Source organism: Canis lupus, chromosome 18 (assembly GCF_011100685.1).
Source record: "Canis lupus familiaris isolate Mischka breed German Shepherd chromosome 18, alternate assembly UU_Cfam_GSD_1.0, whole genome shotgun sequence".
Taxonomy (NCBI): domain Eukaryota; kingdom Metazoa; phylum Chordata; class Mammalia; order Carnivora; family Canidae; genus Canis; species Canis lupus.
In genome coordinates this window covers 12,566,318-12,585,476 of record NC_049239.1, presented here as the reverse complement: position 1 = coordinate 12,585,476, position 19,159 = coordinate 12,566,318, and the positions used below count along the sequence as shown (strand labels likewise).

General features: G+C 41.6%; 1 protein-coding gene across 1 annotated transcript in view; it reads right to left on the bottom strand.

Moving 5' to 3' along the window:
* NRCAM (neuronal cell adhesion molecule) overlaps nt 1–19,159 on the bottom strand; it is a 275,473-nt gene that overhangs the window by 128,359 nt on the left and 127,955 nt on the right. The window contains 2 exon segments of the mRNA XM_038562686.1: nt 355–433; nt 11,977–12,050. The gene's annotated coding sequence lies outside the window, so the exon portion shown is untranslated.

Sequence of the window (19,159 nt, the reverse complement as noted above, 5' to 3'; positions counted from 1 at the left end):
CGAATTACTGATGGATGATAAATGTAATTTCATTACAGATGCCACAGTGTGTTCCAGACCCAGGCAGATTGAAAATAATGCAAGTAAAATGTGGGAAACAAATTGGAAGGGTTTTTCCATAAAATTTACAGAAGCATTGAAAAGTATCAGTTTTCCAGATTATAGGTTCCAAGGCCCACGTGGATCACCAATCTGACTTCCAGAAGAGGAACTAATGAGGATTTGGTACCAGGCACCTGAGGGTCACCGGCAACAAGATTTGACAGGTAGAGCTACAGCAGGAAGCACGCCGCCCCCCGCCCCCCCCGCCCCCCGCCGCCTCTCCACCCCCGCATGAACCACAGAACTGCTTACTCTCTCATGCCACGATTCTGGATTAAATGAAAGGAGTGCCACGTCACCCTTGGGGGCTTTCTCTGCTTATCCTAGGTACCTGAGAAATAAAAAGGAAAATTAGGTAATCTATTTTTTAAAAACTACAGTTCTTCTCCATGTGATTGATTGAAGAGAAGACGAATGGCCAGTGGTGTGAGTTTTGATTACCCAGGAGCCCAAGATAAAAAATTTATGAATATCAATTATGATTTGGGCATTTAAAATTATGATTTGAGGCTTTAACGATGCCAGAATTTGTCCATAAGTACACATGAATTCCCTCTGCAGCCAACTCATCACTTCAGGACAAAATTTCTGAGCCTTGTGATTCATCTTAGCACATGCCCTAGGGTGAAGCCGTTTTTCATCTACAAATATGAAAGAATGATTAAAATGGAAATGGTTCGTGGAAATACCACCTCAGTCATCTGGCATGTGGCTAAGTGATCTCCCTTTCCAAACAGTGACCATGGGACAAACAAATCCACCGCCACGAACATAACAAGGACAGAAACAATGGAGCTCTTTCCTCCTTACGCTGGACTCAAATGCGTCTGCTTAGTAATAATGACACACTGTCCCATGTTATTGCTTCAAAAAAATGTTTCCAGTGACCCTTGGGAATGCTATGTACTGTTTTCCTTCAGTTTTGCCCTTGGCAAAATTTTCTTTGTTCAGCTTGCTCTCTGAGAAAGTCATTTTGGTCTGAATTGTGTACATTCTAGGTCTTTCGGTTAATAAGAGTTTTTGACCTTTTGGTTTCTAGAGCCAGTTCTTCTCCTGGACATGATTGATGGCATTAATTCTTCTCGCATGTGGTCCATGGGAAACCACCCCCACCTTCTAAGGACAGCCTAGGATGGCCGGCTGTCACTGTCGCCAACCCAGTTCTCTGAGCTCCAGAGATGAAACTCAACTAAAGCAGAGCGTCTCCATTGAGATCGCGTTCAGAGAAGAAGGTGACAAAAGATCTGTCGGACTTAAACCAGACAACAGAAAGGCAAGTTCTCCAGCTGTTCTCCAGCTACAGCGTGGTTGACTCCTTGGCATGTCTGCTTGCCATTCTCAAGGCCTCTCTCCCAATTTTGGGTTCTCGGTCCCTATGCACTCACCATGGCACTAGTATCCTACCTGTTTTCTTCATCTTTAATGGGCTTTCGTGAAACTTCCCTAAAATACTGATGCCAAATGAACTTTCTCAAAACACCGATTGGGCAGACGTCCCTTCTCACTCAAGGTCATAATAGGTTCATACCTGAACATAATTCAAACTCTGTACAGCATGGTCATAATCAGGTGTATTTCAGACTGGGCATATTCACGACAGAACTCCATCTTCTCAAAAGCAGCCCTTCTGCCTTTTCTATTCTGCTCAGTAGCACCACCAAACACCCTTGTCTCAAGCCAGAGGTCAGGCCTTGCTTTTCCTCATTTCTCATTCCAAACTGGCATTTGGGGCCATTCAATATGCTGTAAACTGTCCTCTCTGTGTCAGACTCTCCAGCTCAGGAGCTTTCGCCTCCTACAGGTGTCCAGCTTCCAATTTTCACCCATGTGTGCTAAACTATCAGGGTATTTGTTCTAATGATCAGACTAGATCTGATCATGTGACTCCTTTACTCAAAATCCTTACGTGGAATCCGGCACCCTAAACCAAACTCTTGGCCCAGATGATACTCTCCAACGTGCCTTCACAGCACCTCTAACTTCTTCACCTTCGATCATACCAGGGCACTCACAGTGCATCAATCCTAAGGCTTCCAGTGGCATCCACTGTTACTCTGCCCACAGCTGGGACATCCTTCTCCATGTCTGCCTGCAAGATGCCTATTCATCCTCAGTGATACTTCCCCAGGATTTTCCTGCTGCCCCCATGCAGAGCTGTCACATTTGCCTCTGTATCACCATTATATACACACACATAAATATATACCTTGTCAATACTTTTAGTATGGGGGGGGCTGATGGCACCATACTGCTATTACTGTGCTCTACACATTTCATGTATAGCTTGCTTGCTACCCTTTGATAATGTCTGAAACAGAGTAGCTCATAAATGAATGAACAAATGTTTATTCATCCACTAAAGAAAGAACAAACACCTCTCCAAAGGTCACTTTCAACCACTTCTTACTTAGGTCTACTTTCTGCTCTAAATTTCTTCATGTTTTTTTTTCCTTTTGCCATGCAAATACAGCACTTCTCTTCCTCCCCTGTTCAAGACTTGGCTGTTCCCCTCTGGAATTTCTTTTTCTTTTTTAGATTTATTTATTTATTTAAGCAGGGGCAGGCAGGGAGAAAGAGAGAGAATCTCAAGCAGACTCCACACTCATTGGGAGCTTGAGACTCCACTGAGCGTGGAGCCTGACATGGGGCTCAGTCTCAGGACCCTGAGTCACAACCTGAGCCAACCCTGAATCATGACCTGAGCCGAAACCAAGAGTCCGATGCTCAATGGAATGGGCCACCCACGCGCCCTTCCCTCCATCTCTGGAATTTCTGCGCTTTTTTATTTAAAATCTTCCTGAACTAGTTTCAAAACCATTCCCCCTTCAATCATGAGTTCAAGTTCAAACCAGCCATTAATCTTTGTCAATCTCTATCTAGGGTCACTGTTCCTCTGAACTCCCAGAGCACATTTAAGTCAATAATGCTACTCTGTGCTTTCCCTTTATTTTCACACCTACTACATACATGTGCTTGTGAACAGTTGATTGATTTGTATGTAACTAAAGAGTATGAGTTTACTGAAGGGCAAAAGGCATATTTTATAATGCAAGCTGCTTTAGCAGAGCCTCTCATGGTTCCCTATATATAAAAAGCAATCAATAATGTTTGTTAATGAAGACAGTCAGTACTATCGGTAGTAGTATTTGTACTAATGAAATCCAAATAACTCCAGAATAAAGTCTGATTTATTATCAATAAAGTGGTGAGATTCTGGGTTCAGGTATTGGCCATGGCCCCATAGGTCATTCAGTGGTTATTGAACATTCTAAGTGCGAAGAACTATGTTGGACTCTCAGCTGAGGGGAATGTGTTTTATAAAAGAAAGGCCTTCAATTGTTCACTCTTCATAACAAAGATTTTTCCATGACCTCCCATGTCCACTAGAGCACTTACTAGATCAAGATGGCTACATTTCAGTAATAAAAATAATTTGGACAGAATCAGCAAGTCCACTATAATGTAGATGTTTGACATCTACTTTCTCACTGAACTTGTGGACTGTTCTACAGAAGAAAAATCCTGGTGTTCAAAGCTGTGTTTTCAGGAAAATGAAAATGCCTATCAAGTTAACATAAAGCTGCTCTGTGTAACCAATAACCATCAGCAACACCTTTGAAGATGCAGAGAGAAAATTAAGGAGAAAGTTTTCCCTAGGGATGATTTCTGGGTTTGGTGCATGACAAATATTCATTTTCATTCAGCAAATATTTACAGAGCATGAACTAAGGGCCCAAGATGGTGCAAGAGGCTGTCTAAAATGTATTTCTTTTATTCCTACCCCTCTACGGCAAGAAAGTTTTTAAGACCCTTCAAATATATATACCAGTCAAATAATTTATTGTTTTGTACAACAAATCAATTTGAAGACCTTTTTTTTTTTTTTTTGATATTAAAGCTTATCTGTGGTTGGATTCTCTAAAACAGGGAACTGTTACATAACAGAGAAATATTTTACAGGACACTTGGAACTTAGATGTATTTTCCAGGTCATTTGAATAATTTAAATATAGTAGTTTTGTCTAGTTATATTCGTCAAATTCTTTTGTAGGTATTTTCCCCCCAGGAACAAAGTCATTTAAACTACATTAACTACAGGCTCTCTGTGCTTGCTGACAACAAAATAAATACAAACTTGCAGAAACCATTTCCCCTGCCCTCCTTTTCCATGTGGATTGTTCTCTGCTTTCCATTCTCTCCTTTCATAACCTGTTCCTATGGCCTCTCCTTCACCAGGCTAACAGCTTCTGTCAGCAAAGCTTTTATTCAGTACAGTATCAAAAGCTTTGCAGAAAAACGGATTAATCATGTTCACTGCGTCTCTTTGTTTACCCCTTCAGTTCTTGTGGATTTCAAGCTCACTATGAAAATGCATGTCTAATCACAAATGTGAAGTCCCTGTCGGTTATTTTGGTGCATTTCTCATTTAAACATATTATATAATTACAGGTTGTCTGAAAAAATCAAGTAGATTGGTTTTCCCAAATATATCTTCCACATCACTGGTAAGGATTTAAACACATATTCTGTGTACCCTGAGTTCCAGAAGAGAACTTTATGTATACCAATGCCAAGGAAGTGGTTCCATGTTTTACTTGTTTATTTTCAACAAATAATTCCCATGAGACAGACATATAACTAAGTATTTTTAAAACAGTAATTTGGGGTTAGATGGCGTTAAGCAAGTAATAGAAGTTATGTATTCCATGAATTGCCAAAGTAGACCTTTCCTGTAGTCTTGTCACTTAGGCTAAATCTAAATGGAATAAAGAATCTTCTCTCAAGCCCTGAATATATCAGAATACCATCCTTTGCCATTAAATTCATGCCAATAATTAAATGGGATAAGTACTAGTGACTTCGCCACCTCTGTGCATAATAATTTCTTACAGTAATTCTCTAACACATAAAATTTCCCACTTGCTTGAGATGAACTTGTTCACTTTGCTTTTTCCAAAGCCGAAAATAGTTTTCCTTAAAAACATTGATGGTTTCCTTTATGAAAATGCCTCACAGCTGGAGGCCTCCAGGCACAGTGGGCAACACCACTGAACCATTTCTTCTACATTCAGACATTCTCTCGTCGTTTGAGAACATGGCTTTCTCATCATTGTTGTCATCTTGCTGAGAACTGTAGGGTCAGAAAATTCTAAAAGTAGCAGTAGAATTCTTACGTCACAAATAACCAGTAAGATACTAAACAAATACAAAATTATGCAAGCTCATCTTATTCAAACAATTAGCCAGGGAGAAGAACCACATCCAGATGAGCCTTTCCAGAAACAATTTCTACAGGAAAAAAAAAAAAAAGTGGTTGGATGGGAATCCATAATACAGCAAAAGAAGTCTCAACCTTGAAAGAAGCCACCTGGGAAGGGAACACCTTTGCTGGGCCGATGGGAATCCCTGTCTCTGGGAAGACTGGGTTTCCAACCGAGATGCCACGTTCGCCAAGTGTCTAATGGACAGTCCACTGGCATATCCCTTCCCAGGCTATTCAAGTGAAAAACTGTATGCTGGAAGTATTTTCTGCTCTTTTTCTTTACAAAACCTTTGAGAACGACAAAAAATGAAAATCGGTGTGGAATCACCCATGGGATGGAGGGCACCAAACATCTGTTCAGCTAGAAAGAGCGCTTCTTGTATGCACTTCATAGTTTATATAATCTAGAGTCTCTGGCTAGATCATGGTGCAGACGCTTTTGCAAGAAATCCTGTCCGGATTTCTGTAAAAAGTCTGTGGGATCTGTGGGTTTGTGCATAATGGCCCTGGTGTTACACATACACAGGGAAGGCCCATGCCCAAGTGGGTTCCCGTGAGTACTGCGGCAGCCGGCCTCGAGGCCCATCCTGCGCATCTCAGGTGCAGACTCATCTCAGGTGCAGTCTGGGCTGTGGAGGCACTGCAGGAACACATTAATCAACACGTTCAGGGAATGCATTAATCAACACCGCCACGTCGGCTGGCATGCCCATTGTTTAACCGTGCATGCTAACGAATGCAAAAGCGCCAATATGAATGTGGATTTCCACCGCCCTGCAAGAAACAAAACCCTTTTCACCAATGGCCCCATGCACCATATCCTACTCGACTCTTTCAATAGAAATCATTCTCTCCTGTATTCGTGCTAGTTTATGGACTTGCTTTCTGCAACAGTCAACCAGAAACAAAGACGCTTTACAGACCAGCTAAGTTTGACAAAAGCTGTAGAACTGCCTTCTGCAGATAGGAAAACGTGAAGCCTTCCAAGAGATTTTTTTTTCTTTGCCTCGCAAAACAGATGCTGTCGTGAAAGGCAAAATAAAACAAAACAAAACAAAGCAAAAAAAAAAAAAAAAAAGAAGAAGAAGAAGAAGAAGTCCAAGCATCTATTTGTGTATGCATTCAGATGTGACAGCAACATACTGCGTCACCAGCAGGGGCCTGGGCCTGGCCTCCTGCTCCATACGGGGCTTCATTTTCCTCCCGGGTAGTTCCCTAGATAACCCTCCTGTTAGGATTTGACTCCCTCCAAAAGCAGCCAGGGATGAAATGTCCAGATGCTGGAAGGAAGGAGTCTGCTCACAGCACCCACAGCACCTAGGCACCCATCCCTACATCTGTCTGTGCAGGGTCTGTAGACCTAAATACTTCAGGCTGTCCAGTGTAATCTGACCCAGTAGGCTGTGGCCTATAATCTTCAACGCAGGGATCTCTGGGTGGCGCAGCAGTTTGGCGCCTGCCTTTGGCCCAGGGTGTGATCCTGAAGACCCGGGATCGAATCCCACGTCGGGCTCCAGGTGCATGGAGCCTGCTTCTCCCTCTGCCTGTGTCTCTGCCTCTCTCTCTCTCTCTCTCTCTCTCTCTGTGTGACTATTATACATAAATAAAAATTAAAAAAATAAAATCTTTAAAAAAAAATCTTCAACGCATATGAATTTTGGTCATGAGATTGCTGAGCGTAAAGGTGCTAAGTCCTAATGAGTAAGGGATGCCGTTTCTAAGGATCCTTTTGAAGATGTTTCCTCTTAGGGGTGGAGTTATCTCAAAAGAGGTTGCACTGGCTGGGAGTGAGTGGCACTCCCCTAGTGCCCCCCTCCAAAGTGGTAAAGTTCTAGTCATTTCAGTGAGCTTCCAAGCTACAGTCTGTGGCCCACTGATTCAGCCTCCTCTCACCACCAGCTCCAGCTCTAAACATTTAAAACAGTGTTTTAAACCTGCAAGAATAAGCACAAAGAGCTTGGAGGAGAACAAATCTGATCCAGTACGTCTTTGCAAAGGTCACTGCACCAACCCTCTGACATCTAAAGGCTAAGTCGCTACATGTTTCCTTGTGACAAGACTGACTTAGGCAATTTCCTCCTTCCGGTTCTGAAGTAGATCCTTCTCCCCATCAGACCACAGAGGGAGGATAGGAGAGGAACGCACAACCCCTGCAGGGTTCCTTCTACTGACTACCAGCACTGTCACTGCCACGGAAACACGCTGTGACCCTTCTCAGCCCTCTGCCACCCTTGCCCGATCTCCATCCTCCTGCTGCCTCCCAGCACAGAAAGCCGGTGCCCTTCCTCAGGCATCTTTCAGGGCCTTCAGAGAAGCTCTCAGGCTGAAAAGCCAGGGTAGTGGGAGGGGGACAGGGTGAGTTTCCAGAGAAAAATGGTTGTGCCTCATAAGAGTTATGAGGACAGGATGCAAGGGGCAGACAGACTTAATCAATAAAGGCCTCTCAGTCACAGAGGCCAGAATAACTCAGAGATAAACATCCCAACTCGCACTGTGAGATTTAATACATGATCACAGGTCACAGGGTGTGACTCAGGCTCCACAGAGTTAATGGAAAGCTGTGATGGAAGAACAGAAGGTTCTCTCTCCTTCAGCTTCCGGGCAGAGCCCTGATTCCATGGCGCCATCATGATGGAAGTAGGTCACCATCATGACGGAGGGTGCTCCCAAGTGGGCCAACAGCTCAAGAGCTGTGGGCAAGGAGCTGAAATCTAGAGCTTGCCTACATCATACTTCAGGGTGAAGAGGGAGGAAGGCAATAATTCCAAGAAAATAGTGCCTGGTTCTCTAGATGACTATGCAATCAATCCCAACAAACGGGTAGAAAACAAAGAAGAGGCGAATATCCTCTGCTTAGGTTGAGATCCCTGTCTTGGCTTTTGTCAGTCTCCAAAACTGTCATTCATGTGCTTTTCACCCCTCATTTCATGAGGTGCATATTCCTCTTGTGGATGATGTGTCTCCTAGATTTGTCTGGTGTCCAATAATATGAGATACAACTTCTCAGCTTTAAAGATGTGGTCTACATACACAATGGAATATTACCCAGCCATCAGAAAGGATGAGTACCTACCGTTTGCTTCCACGTGGATGGAACTGGAGGGTATTATGCTTAGTGAAATAAGTAAGTCAGAGAAAGACAATCATCATATGGCTTCACTCATATGTGGAATATAAGAAATAGTGAAAGGGACTCTAAGGGGAAGGAGGGAAACTGAGTGGGGAAAAATTAGAGAGGGAGATAAACCATGAGAGACTCCTAACTCCAGGAAACAAAGAGTTGCAGAAGGGTAGGTGGGTCGGGGAAAGGGGGGTGACTGGGTGACTGACAGGCACTAAGGAGGGCACATGATGAGATGAGTGCTGGGTATTATATGATGGCAAATTGAATTTAAATAAAATATTAAAAAAAAAAACTTCTCAGCTTTACAATGATCCCATAGGACAAATTCTGATAGATCTCCTTATTGTTAAACAGTATTAAAAACAGTTGTCAACCTTGTGCTTTGTAATTAAATACTGAGTCACATGACAAATCACTTAACTATATTATAAATTATAACTAAATGACAAATGAACTTAACTATAAGATAAAAATCTTTTTCCTGTTATCAGTTCTATTATTATCTACTCAAAATATCAATAACATTCTCCTCTTATGTATACATAATTTTTTAAAAGGTAGTGCTGTGAGGGGCACCTGGGTGGCTCAGTGGTTGAGCATTTGCCTTTGGCTCAGGTCATGATCCTGGGGTCCTGGGATCAAGTCCCACATCGGGCTCTGTGCAGGGAGCCTGCTTCTCCCTCTGCCTGTGTCTCTGCCTCTGTGTGTCTCTCTTAAATAAATAAATAAAATCTTTGTAAAAAATAAAACATAGTGCTGTGAGTCCAAGGGAAAGAATGGCTTTTGAATCACCAACCAAAAACTGTCATCAAATAGCTCCAATACCTTGTCAGGTTTTCCTTTTTTATATTGCTTGCCAAATGGGGACACACCCTAAGGTATAGCAGGGCATGATTCTTCTAGACTTCTTATGGTTACCATCAGGACCAAACTTATACAAATGCAGCCAGAGCAGGAAACCAGTTATAAAGTGATTTGGGGGGCGCTCCTCCCTACCTGACCTCCCAGTCTGGTGGCTTCTAGAAATTCCATCATTAGCCATCCTGCAAGTTACCCCAAGGTTTTCAAGCCAAGTAGCAGAAATGCGGAGAATTCTTTTCCTTCTAGAGAATTTACACATTAGTGTTAATGATGAAGGGGAACATGATTTTTATGCATGGCTGGATTATCAATCAGTTGGGGTAACACCTTCTGGAGGGAAGGAAGTGGGTGTGGGAGTGGGGATTCAGACACCACAGTTATGGTCAGTTATGTCTTGAGGATACCGTAGCACACTAGTGAACATGGGAAAGACACTGAAAACTCTAGCTACAAACAGACTTTCTTTTTCTTTTTTTTTTTTTTTTTTTTTTTTTTTTTAGACTTTCTTTTTCTAATGTTGGAGGCTGAATTCTTGAATAGCCTGGGGACATCCTGAATACAAGAGTGCTTCACAATTTGGGGAAGTTTCAGGGCGTCTTTGTTTCTCGGAGGCAAGGGAAAGAAATGGGGGAAGACACTCGGTACTTCGTTTTCGACCAGATTAAATCATTCACTAAGACAAAATGAGGTATTTCGGTGGCTCTAACAGAGCCCGTCAACTAAAAGCTCACTTTCATCATTTAACAAAAGACTAATAACCAAAAAGATCAAGGAGAAGAATGTACCGTGAAGGGTAGGATTGAAACTGTTCACCTGTGCTTCTAGAAGACAGAGATGTTAAGTCAAGTAACTCTCACACAATGCAGGAAAGAGCAACAGCACCACTAGCCAGGCAAACTTCCGTAGCAACCACCTGAGAGTGCCCTGGAAAGTGCTGGAGTCCTTACTGAGCTCCACCCCTGCCACCTTCCAAGGATACCACACACTCCTCCACTTGCCTGGTCTTCATGTATCTTCCGCCTTTCACTAGAAACCACCACTTACAAATAAGCTCCTGGCCTTGCTGTCTTCCTACCTCTTCTCGGTGTCACATGATATATAATCTCCAGAAGGACTTGCCATGATATACCGCTGAGATACTAGTGATTTACCGTAGGCCACCTTTATTTAACATCATTACTACTAATTCCTAATTTCCAACAACTGTGATTTGGTAGATCCAGACTTCCGTGTCCCCATCAGAACAGATGGGTCTTACTCTTGCTTAGCTTGACCTTGCAGGTGTTGGGTCTTACTCTTGCTTAGCTTGACCTTGCAGATGTTGTTTTATGAATTAAGGACACCAGTTGGAGGAGGCTTGTAGAGGTATATATATATATATATATATATATATATATATCAAAACATTAAAAGTAAGTTATTTTACATTAACTAAGGGAGTTTCTAGTGGAAGAGCCATTTATACAAAATGAAGGCTCTTTGGTATTGGTTGCAACTATTTGACAGCAATTTTGCTAGTCTTTACTAATTTTCACTTTTCAAGAACTCCTCAAAGCAGAACAAAATGTGTGTGACTTGATTTACAAAGCAATGTTCTTGGTTTTCAGGCTACTGACTTGGGGGCTTCTGGGGGTATTTTGAAGCACCAGAAGAATTAGTTACATGAAATCAGTTTTTATACAACACAACAGGAGCAAATTCAACTGAGGCATGAATCACTTCCTCTTAAGCAGAAAACAACATCTGAATGGATTAATGTTAGCATTTCTCAAGGGCAAGAGACAACATGCTTGCAAGATTTTCCTACCTCCAAATCTTGCAGACAATCTTCTTTTCATAATTAAAGCCCATGAGAGTTTATTTGTTAAATAAAACCTATGAGAGTAGAGGACTAAATGTCTGAACAATCACGCTCTCATAAATTCCTTATGAGATAGAGGTCTCTGAACTATGTTCCAGATCTCCAAGTAAGATATTCTTCATCAAGTTCAATACTATAATAGCTGGCTTTTCAGAAGGCATCACAGGCCTGGCAAAGTCTGTTCTAGAGCTGATAATTCTAAGTGACATAAGCGGGAAAGGGGTAGGCAGTGGGGGTTGGGGGCAATTGATTTACAAAGCAGAAAGCACATATCAAAGTAGTATTTAAACTTTCCAAACAGACTTTTATATTATTTGGCTTCATTGTGAGACAACAAACATTATGTACAGATAAGTATATTCTCGGGAGATGTTCTGATACCCGATTGAATCAAAAAGAAAACTCTTTTCTCGTAAATGATTCCTTATCATTTTAAATCTTCAACTCCTTCAGAAACATATTGTTTACTAGCAATGCCTTCACTCTGCTATTTTCTGAACTTTATGATTCATGACTTAGTGAGACAGAAATCTCATTACTATGGAAGGACGCGAAGGGCTGGCTTATCTTTCCTATGTATTCGATCCGTCCCCTTTGACAAGCAGTATGATTAATGTTTTTGCATCTCTAATTCCTGCTCCCCGTCTTTCATCATACTTTTTGGATTGAAAAGTATTAATGATGGCAATAATATTACATAATCATATTTTACGGTATGATTCCCTTCTTTACTAATTTAAACCTTTTCAGAAGGCAAACCCTTACCTTTGGAGAAGCTCTTCCTGTCTGAAGAAGTTGTCCTTTTAATTCTTTAAACCAGGTGTCTTCTTAGCATTGCCCTGGGGGTCAAAGAGTGGGGGAAATGTTAATGAGACATTCATCGTCAATCACAGCGGATTGTCAATACATTAACTCCAACAGACTCCCTGATGGGAAACTCAATTTGCCAAGTTGGGGAGCCCTGTAAGGAAAGACAAATTATGAATAGATTTGCCAAAACACATCTCTGCTGGTTTCAATCAAAGGTGACAGCAGAGAGTTGGCTGAAACTCTGGTGGCCGTTCCCTTCATGCAACCCAGCCAGAAGAGACTTGTCTGTTCCCTCTTTCCAGTTTAGGGAATGGAAGGTTTTTTGCAATGCATGTATATGACATGGCTAAAATACTTCCTTGCTGTGGCCTCATTATTATTGTTGTTATTCTTAAAATTTTTCATTTGGTAGAAAGGCCCCAAGTTCTCAATGAGGGTCATAGAGCGATGGCGGAGCAGCCAAGAGGGGAGGAGCCCCACCTGGATGGTGACAAAGGCTCAGCTATGGACAGCTCCGGAGCCTAACCAGCTCCAGCTCCTCAATCCTCAGCCTGAATGTTTCCTTTGCAAATATTCCAGCTGAGAACCAGCCAGAAAAGGACAGCATGGAGACGGCATAGGACAATTGCAGCTGAGCACATTAGGTTTCACTTCTTTTAGACAACTAATTCAATGACACCCAGGGTTTTCTAAGGGAGGATTTGTGGCTTTTTGGACTTTGGATTTTTAGAAACAGAAGTCATACTATCAGACCTCTGAGAAACCTTTCAGAGAAGAGAAACAAGTGTCAATTCAGGAACCCCCGACTGCACTGAAATATTAAGACAACTATGAATTGCAAAGTGATTCCATTAATAAGATAAAAAGATGTGTAATCATCTCAGATGTTCTTGTTTATGCACGCGTTATAAAATATTTTCTGTGTTGCAAAAGCTTTATCTTAATGACATGTAAAACCACTCAATAGATTTTCATTGGATCTGATGCAATGCTATTTCATCAGGACAAAAAAAAATGTTGTTGAGGTTAATGATTCCTCCTTGGAATTAAAACCAATTTTAGAGTAATCAAGGTTTTTCTTTCCTTTGTTATTTAGTTTCCACATTTGAAAACCTCTTTAGAGGTGTGTAAGAAAGAGTTTGCAAGACTCTTAAGTCATGTCTACAATAATAATCCAACAAACATTGAACACTTACTATATATCTGTCAATACACTGAATAAATATAAATGAGGACGAAGGAATAATACATGAGTGTACCTTTCCAGGTGAATATTGAGTAGGTCAGCATGTGGATGCTGTCTCCTTTCCCCCCTCCACCTACTCATCTCTCCATCTTTCCACCATCTCTCTCCCCCAGGGAGGCTTGGCTCTGCTTCTGGCTCCGCCCAGCACCTGAGGCAGATGGCCTAGCCCTGTGCCATAGGTGGCAAGAGAGAAACCCTTCCCCTTTTCTGTTACTGGATGTGGACCTTGGCTCAGTCTTTCTCTTTCCCAAAACAGGGTTAATGTCTGACATTGGTTTGGGCCCTAAGGACTCAGATCCTGTCTCGTGGAGTACTTTGCTTCCAGGTCATTCAAACCAACTTCACTCGGGGAAAGAAGACTGTCCCCTCTTCTAGCCCAGAGTGATGGAGCTCTGCACTGGGACTCAAGACCAAAGCCTCAGCTAATAATAAATTGTAACTTCGTCTTGCTTTGTCAGTGTCCCTACAAGTATCCCCGTTGGGAACCTCAAAGGCAGAGGGGACTGTAGCATTCCTGGGTTGCTGGCCAAAACAACCACCATGCTTCACCTTCAAATAATCAAGGGAAAGCAAATTTGCAACTCAAAAGGGTAGCCTGCTCCTTCCTTCTTAAAGTGTCTTCTAAAGCAAAATTTTGCACATGGCAAAATCCACAGACATTCAGAAAGTGGTTCAGTTCCCTGAGCCAAGCCCTAAGGGAACCTTCACCCCCAATTATTTTGGTACCCCTCCTCATGTTTGCGGCATCTATGCCACATTGGCTATTGGCTACGCTGAAAATCTCTATCACGGGAACTGGAGGCAACAGCTAAATATTGGGAAGAGAATCAATTAAAGACACAGTCCAAAAGAATTAATTTTGCCATAATTTTTACCCGCAAGAGAAAGGGAACTCACATGTTATGCGCTACTACCAGGTCCCAGACCTGGTGATATACCGATTGCAGGGGACATACCAACTGTCTAAGTATCGTGATCACTTTGACAGAGACAGAAACTGAAGCATGGAGAAGTTTAGTAAAGGACCCCACTCACAGGACTCCCAAGTATTGTATCTGTGATACAATTCTGCTTCTGTCTGAATCCAAAATTTGCGCCTTTCCTACCTCCTCCCATGGCTTCTGAGAAAGGCCAGGATGAACCTGGGGGCGGAGGGGGGGGGGGGCGGTGGCTACTGAGATTTACGGGGAGGGCAGTGGGGCAGGAAGCTGTTGGAAAGAGTGGTCCAGGTCCAATGGATGGGAAGCATGGAGGAAGCCAAGAGTAGTAGGGTCCGGGAGGCAGGAGCGTGGACCACAGGGTTGAAACCTGCAGAAGGGATGCACATAAATGGAGGGGGCACTTCTCAGTTCTCAGGGTGAAGCCCCCACAGCCCCAGCTGGTGCCACCCCCCTCCGCAGACCACAGTTTCCAATGGTCAGCGACACCCCCTGCATTGTCACCCCCAAGCCCTTCTGCCAAGCAGACCCTTTATCAATAAAGGAAGAGGCAGGTCTGAAAAAACAACTGGGTACGGTATGGAAGAAGGTGTTTTTGAACATAAATTTTAAAGAGATGTCAAAGGAATGTGGTTCTTTTGATAAGCTTGAATCATTTCTAGTATATAGTTCAATTCTGGACAAAATGCCAAGAACACACGTGTAATTTTGCATAGGTGTGGTTTCTGGTAGACATTATGTGGGAAAACCATTTCATCTCTGCTGTGTGTATCACCGATAGTGCACAGCCCCCTTTTTAATTTCCTTGTGATGACTCAAACCCCCAAGCCTTTGCAAAGACCACCAAAAGCCTCCATATTCACTGTATTGCCATGTCAGCAATTACGCCAAACATTTCTAGGGAATGAATTTTTGTTACATTCATTACTCTTGCTTTGACAACTGTGTCAATGGGTTTTCATCACCCTGAAACACGTTTAGGTTGACAGAATGGGGTAATACATCATTGCTAAGGATTATTTATCCAATAACAAAGTAACAATTCAATTTCTTTTTAACCAAAATACAATCAACTTATCCTATTAAACAAAACCAGGCCTAAGTCAAAAGGTCAAGATGAGATCTGATGTAATTTAAAAGTAGCCTTCAGAAAAGATAAATAACATCCAGGTTAAAAAAAAAAAAAATAGAAGAAACCCAAAGGCCAAGGTACAGACGATAAACCAATTACAATAAAAGTGATTCAGTGGTGCTTAAGTCTAACACTAAAAAAATTCAATAATCCAAGAAAGTGAATACTTGTCTTAGCCACTCATGGAAAAATAAAACAATGAATTTCCTAATCGATCCAAAGGAAATCCAACTATTGACTGGCATGAATTTTTTGCAGAATTTTTTGGTTTTGGTTTGGTCTGGTTTGGTTTAAAATGAGAACCTATAGCATTCAATGCAATTGGAAATCTCTTATTGCAAATACTACCAGGTAAAAAGGAATAGCACACAAAAACACTCCAAATCTCATTTGGCTTATACTGTCCTGCACAACCGTGTGGACATTACAAATGTCAATATTACTCTTTGGTTTCTGTGAGGTAGATTTCTAAAAACTGGCTTTATTGGTGATCTGGCAAAGGGCAGATCACATTAAAATATCAAGCATTTGACCCCTCCAGCCAATTCCGTTTTCAACTGTGACAATTTTATTTCCTGTTTGCTCTCTTAAAAAAAAAATCAATACAGCTGAGAAATAGTTTTTAGAACATCAATTTTGAAAATCTTACATGTAACAATAGATTTACACAGCTGCACTCTGATGTGTTTAGGTAGCATGCAAAAGTGTGCTTTTATCGTTACAGAATAATGACAGTTTACAAACTTATTTTTAATCTTTGGTCTTAACAAAACTTCAGTAGTATCAAAATCATAGACCAACCCCCAAACTCTTCTTTTTTTCTTAACTTCCTGCCTTTGACATGATCCTTGGACTGAATTTGGGGTCCATTCATACTTATTAACTGGGGAGAAAAGGATAAACAAACAAGCCTATTAAAATTGGCATTTATCTTTGGTTTCTCTGGGCATGCTTGTCATCCAGCAATCTTAATTCAGTTTGGCAGGGCAAAAAGCCAAAATCATCTTGAAACCCAGTTCTCCTCATTTCAGCAGCCTATGAAACAAAATGCACTCCAAAAAGCAAAGAGTATGGTCTGGAATAGAGCAGGTTCATCTAGTACCTCAGTGGGATGGCACCCAGAAAGCCACGTCTCCCACAGCCTGGCTGGCTGGGGTTCCAGGGACACTGGGTCCTAACTTCCAGCCCCAAGTTTAGCACCAAGTGCAGCTTACTCTTGCAAGACTAGGAATCTTGCTGGGGCGTGGGACCAATTCCATGAGTTGGTCATGTCAGGGTGGGAGCAGGGCAGGGATCCACTCTGATCGGAAACTTGCAGGTAAACCAATGTGTCATGCTTGACTTTCAGAGAAGTGAAACCACTGATCCCTTGATAAATCAAATTAAACAGATTGAAGACTGACCACCCACAGGAGCTCAAGACTGTTTCAAGTCACATCATCATTTGCTACCTTGCAGACTGGTGTGAACACCTAATAGTTAGCAAACTACACTCATCTACAGCATGCTGGACATATGTCATCTTACTATGCGTCAGGGCAGTGGCAATCAAGCTGACACATGCACTGTTGTAACAGTTTATAGTACATACATGGTATATTTCGTGGTCTACTAGGAACAATACGCTAACTATAAATAGAATTTAGAATTCCAGAGTGCAGTAATGGATAGCTGTCTACCAAAAAGCCATGCCCCGTCTTTTGTGCAGAGTGGCCAGGGGGAAGAGGTCCCTGCCCAGACTCTACTGTCCAGCTCCCCTTCTACTTAGGTGAGACCAGGGATGTAAGGGAGCTTCCTTGCCCAGATGTTTAAGAAGCATGTGTGTTTCCCACTCCTCATCCCTCTACTGCTGGCTGAATGCCGATGCCCAGTGTGACTCTGAAAGTAATACGGCCTGGCCTTATCAACACAGGTCCCTGAAAGGTGACAAATAGAGATCCTTCCATTCATATAAATGGTCTACATGGCCAGCAGTGGACTGATACCTGAATTGGAAAGGAATTCTAACTCAGTGAAGTTTCTACAATTTGGGGGTTTGTTACAACAGCTAGTTCTGTCCTATCTAATAGAGTCAGCATGTCGTGAATATAAAAGAAACCTTATATTAAATCTCTTCTTCATCCATTCTTTTTCTGTATCTACAATCTAAGAAGAAGAGATTTAGTTTTAAAATATCAGTGTATTCAGGGGTGCCTGGTTGGCTCAGTTGGTTGATGTCTAACTCTTGATCTCAGCTCAGGTCTTGATCTCAGGGTCAAGAGTTCAAGTCCTGCGTTAGGCTCCATGCAGGCATACTAGGCATGCTAGGCATGGAGCCTACTTAAAAAAAATAAATTATTAGTGTATTCAGAGGCTATTACATAAGTCCTATTAGACACAATTAAAATAGTGTTTATTTTGCTCAGGGAAGAAAAAGCTTAAAGGAGACTAGTAAAACTGTCAATGAATAAAGGAAGATGGTTAAAAAAAGTTGACTAAATACAAACCAAACCAATATAGAGGATTTATTTGATAGCATATAAAATAACACTGTACCTAGAACATGGGGAAGGTTGAAAATAGTTTCTGAGAGAATCTGATTCAGTAAGTGTAGGCGGGGCCTAGAAATCCACTTTTTAAACAAAGCATCCCTGAAGGTTCTGGTGCAAGTGGGCTTGGACCACAGTATCAGCAACTTGGTGAAGAAGGTCTCTAGGGGGGCACCTGGGTGGCTCAGTTAGTCGAGCATCTGCCCTTGGCTTAGGTCATGATCTTGGGGTCCTGGGATCAAGCCCAACTTTGGGCTCCCTGCTCAGTGGGGAGTCAGCTTTTCCCTCTGCCCCTTGCTCCCACACCGCCTGTGCTCGCACTTGCTCTCTCTCTCAAATAAATGAATAAAATCTTAAAAAAAAAAAAAAAAAGAATGTCTCTAGGATAATGATGGTTAAACCATGAAATATACCACTTTGTGAGGTCATCATGATCCTGGGGTCCTGGGATTGAGCCCCTAGTCAGGCTCCTTGCTCAGTGAGGAGTCTGCTGTTCCCTCTTCTTCTGACCCTCTCCCTTGCACATACTCCCTCTCTCTATCTCAAATAAATAAAATCTTTTTTGAAAAAATTTTTAAAAATTGGTGAAAGTCTTTGAAGCTCTCAGATGAAAGGCAGTATTTAACATATCAAAGAATTATCATGATCAGATAAGAAATTATAAAGAGCTTGCCAAATTTTAATTTTTTAGTGTTAATCAAAACATAGTCTCTTAAGGTTCTATTATGAAAATCTACTAATGAAGCTGAATATGATTAAAAGAGCGTCACCAGATTGCAAGGCTAGCAAATTAAATTGTCTACACTTTATCAATACTATTTAAAGCAGATACTTTGGAGGAAAAACAGCTGAATTATTTATCAAAGGAAGAAGTATATTAGACTTCACAAAATATGATTATTTAGGCATCTTTCATTAACAAAAAGGTGACAGTCGGACATGTAACTAAATGGTGCACTAATTTGATTAATATTTAAGAACTTGAACAAAGAATCAAATACATACCACTACTTCCTTTAAAATATGGTTATTGATGATCATATATACTGTTGAACGAGGAAAAAAATTCAGATGTGCACAATGCCATGTGCCAAAAGCAGATATATAGAGGATCCATAAAGTAATAACAGGAACACATTTTGTATATCAAGTTTGCCAAAGGGCTCACTATTTTAATTTATGCAGATTTAATATTCAATAAGTAGGTGACAGGCATTTCTGGATTTTAAATTCTGGATAAAAATAGGAGTAAAACAGATCAAGCTTTTGTGTAGTGAGTTAAATTGACCTCTGA